Genomic DNA, 6,004 nt, shown 5'->3' with positions numbered 1-6,004 from the left:
TTATTTCTTGGCACCATAGGAAGGTTGAGCAAAATCGGACCACTAACACACAAAATGGCGAAAACCGAAAACGCATAAACTGCCATAACTAAGCCATAAATAAAACTATGGAAATAATATTTGGTATGAAGGATCGCACTATGAAGGGGCATATTTCGATGTAATTTTTTTGGGGAGGTGGGCGTGGCCCCGCCCCCATTCGGTTATTTGTATATATCTCGCAAACCAATAGAGCTATATAAACCAAACTTTCTGCAGTCGTTTTTTTTAGACACTTCTTAATACAGTCCAAAAATGAAAGAAATCGGATAATAACCACGCCCACCTCCCATACAAAGGTTAAGTTGAAAATTACTAAAAGTGGGTTAACTCACTAACGAAAAACGTCAGAAACACTAAATTTCACATGAGAAATGGCAGATGGAAGCTGCACTCAGTTTTTTTTTACAAAGTGGAAATTGGGCGTGGCGTCGCCTACTTATGGGTCAAAAACCATATCTCAGGAACTACTCGACCGATTTCAATGAAACTTGGGTTGTAATAGTTTCCTTACATCCCAATGATATGTTGTGAAAATAGGGCAAATCGCTTCACAACCACGCCCACTTCCTATATACCAGAACATTGAAGACGATCTGAATCGTTTACATTACAATATATAAAGTAAGCACTAGTGAAGATATCGGTGCAGAACTTTGCACAAATACTATGTTTAAAGTGTGGCAGCCCCATTCTAAAAATCGCCGAAATCGGACCATAGGTTTTTAAAGCCCCATATATCGAACACGAGGACCACGGTGCTTCTAACCTAATATTATGTTTTCCAACTTTCAATGGACTTTATGCAATATATATGACTAATATGTGGGTCAAATTGTGTATTATATAATATAAATAAAGTTAAATAAACAAATTGCGAGAGTATAAAATGTTCGGTTACACCCGAACTTAGCCCTTCCTTACTTGTTTATATTAAGAAGGTTATTTTTCCCTTTTTTGTATAAAATAAATTAAGATAATTAGGGTAACTTTGACGAAATTGCTTTCCATATATTGCGTACGATTACAGCTTAGCAAATTTTTGGCAATATGACAAAGTTTAGATTTTCATTCTCCCCAAAAAAGCAAAGAAGTAGAACATCAATTTCACAAAACTTATCGTATTGATTTGACTTCAAGAAGGATCCATCGAATACAATCTTCGAATGTTAACGAAGAATACGATTAATCGATTTAGCTGTAAAAATTTACGAGTTTAAGCAGATTACTTCCTTTAAAGCAACATTTCAATTGTTCTGTTAAGTTTTTTCTTTTTTTAGCAAATATATACTACTATTATCAATAGAAAAGATTTGTATGTATGTTTGTCTATACTAATATAATAAAGAGGAAATGTTTGTTTTTTTTGTTTGTTTATCTCGAATAGGCTCCGAAACAACTGAACCGATTTGAAAAATTCCCGTTGGAAAGCTGTACTATCCCTGAGTGACATAGGCTATAATTAGTTTGAAACAAAAAATAGGGTTCCTTACCAAAACTCCGATAATGTAAAAAAAATACCAAAAAACTTTCTTTAATCGCGAATGCTGCGAAAACGATTGAAGATATAACAAAGTGATGTACTACAATTTTGTAGAACTTAACTCTACAAAAAACGCGACATTATATCTCTAACTATTATAGTTTTGTCACAATAAGCGATTTTATATAAAAAAAATTAATTAAAATACCACTACTTGAAAATGCTCATTATTTATACCTTAGTGTTAATCCTTATCGAAATAAATGATTTATTATTTAAGATCGCTTCAAAACCTTTATATAACTTTTTGAATTATTAGATTCTGACATTCCATTCAAAAGATATCACGAGTTAAAAATTTTGAAATTTTTCGGCGGCTAACTATTCGTTGTAGAGTTGTAGGCGTCACTCGGGCACGGAGGTACGGGAGGGGTGTTAAGATCACTCGCGCGGTCAATTCCCTACTGAATGGCCCTGTGCGGAATTAAGAATATTGTCGCTTGATAATAATATAATATAAAAATGAATTGCTGCTCGTTTGTGCCGCAAAAAAACGAAAACGGCCAAACCGATCTCGCTAATTTTAGTCATGAAATAGTCGTGGAAGGCCAGAAAAAGATTTGAAAGTGAGTAAATATGAAAAAATTGCGAGGAAGATAATAATAGGAGAGTTTTATTCGAGTTGACAAGAATAATATAAAAAGAGAAAACCAAAAAATAATAGTTTGAAGGTTATCATTGTTGCTTTGTTAAAATATTTTTGTTATAGTTCAATTGTATAAGGTTGTGTCGATAGCCCAAAACAATTTGTAACAAATAAGGAAAGGCTAAGTTCGGGTCCAACCGAACATTTTATACTCTCGCAATTTATTAATGTAATTTTATTAAGATAACACACAATTTGACCTATATATTCGACATAAAGTCCAATAGAAAGTCATCATATATAGTATATGAGGGCTGATGTAATTTCAGAACCAATTTCACTCAAGGTACCAAGGTTAATGGGAATAGGTGCAACTTGGCACCTGTTAGTAGGCAAACAAACGGCAAATTCGGCCTTGAAATTACTCCTAAATTGCAAATGAACGAAACACCAGTCGGCAAAATCGTCAAAAATAGCGCTATAACGAAAATTTTTCAAATATTCAAGAAGTCGCTGGAGGTACTGCACAGGACTTTAAAAGATCTTGATTGTCGATGAACGTTTTTGGTGGAGCCAGGATTCTGTTAGCAGGTGATTTACGCCAGACTCTTCCAATTATTCCTGGATCAACTGTTACTGACGGGCTATTTAATTTGTGGCGACACATAAAGAATCGCCAAAAAACAACAAACATATGAGTGTTTTTGCAACAATATCAAATTGCTATTGTAGAAACAGTTCGAAATGGTAGGGTCGCAGTTGACACCTCGATGGATTAATAGCATTTCCAACAGATTTCTGTCACTTCATTGACTCGAAAGAGAAGTTTTCCTGACATGAAACCTCAATATGATAACCATAAATAAAGAGTGCTCGCCGCTGTGCGTGTGCAACGGCTTGAGGAACAAAATATTAGAAATATACAAGTCGAACTCTGAGCGTCCCAACGCTTTCATAATTAGAGAAAAAGACATCGGACACAAAAGACTAGAGGTCGTAATCAAGTTTTAGCTCATTGCAAATAAAATATAATTTCATGTTTGAATTTTCCTCATTTTACATTTTTAAAAAGAACCCTCACAATTACTCACAAGTACTTGAATTAACGAAAACTTCGATATAATGAATTGGCCTGACAATTAATGTGTTCGTAGTCGTATTCCGAAATAGATAAACTCATGCACTCATAGCTTATTTCGTCTGCTCTTACATTGAAGAAAAAAAGACTCCACGCACCCCTACGCGCGGAAGAAGTTATACTTCTTAGTGATATTCCAAGAAATGCATATCATTTTGTATGAAAGAAAACTAGCGAGAGGGAAAGGATAAAAATATGGTGGAGTGTCCAACACTTTCTTAAATTCACATTTTATAAATTTATTATGCACATTTTATAAAGCAAAGTCCAAAGCAATTATCATTTATGGGTTCTGACGGATTGATATCTATAATATTTATAATTGGATTATGATAATTAAAATACGATATGAAATGCCTTACATATATTTTATCTTTATTTCTCGCGAATACCGCATTAATTGTCGTACCTCCTTTTGTCGTAGGATTATTTCTTCCATTGATCATTTCTAATGAAAATTTCTCTCTGAGGAATACCAGTAATGGTTGAGCTTCTGGCAATGAGAAATTTACATTGAAATCTCCCGCAAAGAGTACCGGTTGTTCGCTATACTCTACTGGTTCTCCCATAATATCTGCAAAAGCTTGCGAACTTGCAGTCGACAACGGTAATAAAGCTTTACCGATGAACAATTTTATATGTATCTCTCATCGATGAATTTGGTGATATATAAATGGCAATTAAATTCAATTTTTTAATAATACGATTATCGCTAGGGTTCATTTTGCATTCTAGCATATTTGCAATTGCAAATGAGCGAAGCATATTGTTCTTTTACACTAACAAAATGTACAGCGAATTTGCAATTGCAAATATGCAACACCATTTGCACCAGATTGTGAATTGTCCTACTGTACTTATTGACTGCATTATTATACATAATTATTTGTGTAAAACCTTGAAATTTATTCATTAAAATCACCACTCAGAAGTCGTTTTATCCGTTGTAACCGAGCCATCATCGAAGAAACTCCATTTCTAATATGCCACAAGACAAAATTAGAAATGAAGTTCATAAACCTCACGCTGTCAGATAAAACGATATACCTCCTCATCGCGGGTGCTCATACTTTCGATTTGCAAAGAAAGTAAATGAAGACTGACTACAGAAATGATCCTGTGAAGTATAGTCTTAACTTTTCAACGGCCAACGCAGAGTATTCCAACCAAAAGACACATAAACTAGTTGAGAATTCGCAGAAATTAAACAGAAACGAAAGAACATAAACGAAAGAAAAATAATGCGCAAGCATACAATCATACATGTGCGTACACATGTGAATATGTCACCAACCAAAAATTTAAACATTGTTCTACAAAAACAAGAATTACCCAAATAGCATAAACATGGCAAGTGCTTTAAGTTATCTGCTTTACTCTCATTCACTCTCTCTCCCTCGCTTGTTTAACGCTATAGGTTGCGCAACCAACAATTATCGCAACCTTTTCCGAAGTCGTATAAGAAGTATAACTTCAAAAAGAAAATTAATAACAAGTAAGGAAGGGAAGGTAAGAAGTTCAGATGTAGCTGGATATATGTATATGTATCGCAACTTGCAAAGATCAAGACATCGAAATCAAAAATTCTTACTGCCGGTTGACTATAACGATAATTGTAAAATTATCTTTATTGTAAAGTCAAAGAATCTTGACTTGGAATTTAATACTGTGTTGTATATATTTTGTACTATTGTTAAAAAGGCGTGGGGGTTTGTGTCATATTTTTCTCATATAGAACAACCCATGCTTTTTAACCAATAATAAGTAGAGATGCAAACATCTTCAAATGAAAAATCGATGGTTCGCTGTATCGATGTTTCTTCAAAACCCATCGAAATCAAAAACATCGGCAATTAAACATCGATACATCGAAACATCGTTGTATTTTTGAACTTTTTGAACTTATTTTAAATTTCGTGTGAAAAGCAAGGGGATACAGAAACAGAAGCATAAATAAATTAAATGTAGTACGTCTTAAGTTGATACCTTTTATTTCACTTAGCATTATATGTCTGTTAAAGTTTTTTCTCAATAAATAACAAAATTTTAAAACAACGACATGGAAAGTTTTTTCACTGTCATTTCTTTTCGATTTTACTTCTGCGTGATAGTTGCCGGTCGTTTACTCGGCACTGAAGTGGCCACAATGTGTAAATATTAATAAGCCTATCTATACAACTCCGGAAACACAGTATTCATGTCAACCCAAACTCTATTGGCTTCTGATTGGTAGGGGTAACAGCCGAGATACACTTTCTCTTCAACCTTCCGTCCCTGTAATTGTAGATAAATTTGACAGCTACATTTCACCTTTTGGTGGACCAAATGTTCATTCTGGTTCCAAATATCAATCGAGTATTCTGTTTCAAACTCATCCGAAGATTCCGTAGTATCAGCGTACTCTTTTAGCCATAGCATCTTTAAAATGCAGTAATTTGAATCTCTGATCTAACGCAGTGGATGGAGTCATAATTAGAAGTTCACGTATGTGTGGAAAGTTTCTGACTGCCATTCACTTGGGAAGGGCCAGGAACGATTCCTTTGCATGTGGCTCAAGCAGCTCACGACTTTCGGTCTTAGACCAAGTATCCTCTGGGTAACCAACAGACATGCGTTCGGAAGAGAAGGACGAAGTGATCAAAGATACCTTCTATGAGCGCTTAGAGCGTACCTATGAGCGCTGCCCCCGCCACGATGT

General features: G+C 34.7%; 1 protein-coding gene and 1 non-coding gene across 3 annotated transcripts in view; both read right to left on the bottom strand.

Annotated features, from left to right (window-relative positions):
• LOC128922259 (uncharacterized) overlaps positions 1–6,004 on the bottom strand; it is a 52,340-nt gene that overhangs the window by 3,785 nt on the left and 42,551 nt on the right. The gene's annotated exons all lie outside the window — the stretch shown is intronic.
• Positions 4,227–4,440, bottom strand: LOC128920026 (small nucleolar RNA U3). The gene has a single exon (XR_008470150.1). It is a non-coding gene; the product is annotated as a small nucleolar RNA U3 (small nucleolar RNA).

Source organism: Zeugodacus cucurbitae, chromosome 2 (assembly GCF_028554725.1).
Source record: "Zeugodacus cucurbitae isolate PBARC_wt_2022May chromosome 2, idZeuCucr1.2, whole genome shotgun sequence".
NCBI classification, from domain to species: domain Eukaryota; kingdom Metazoa; phylum Arthropoda; class Insecta; order Diptera; family Tephritidae; genus Zeugodacus; species Zeugodacus cucurbitae.
Note: the sequence above shows the minus strand (reverse complement) of the source record. Positions and strands in the feature narration are given on the sequence as shown.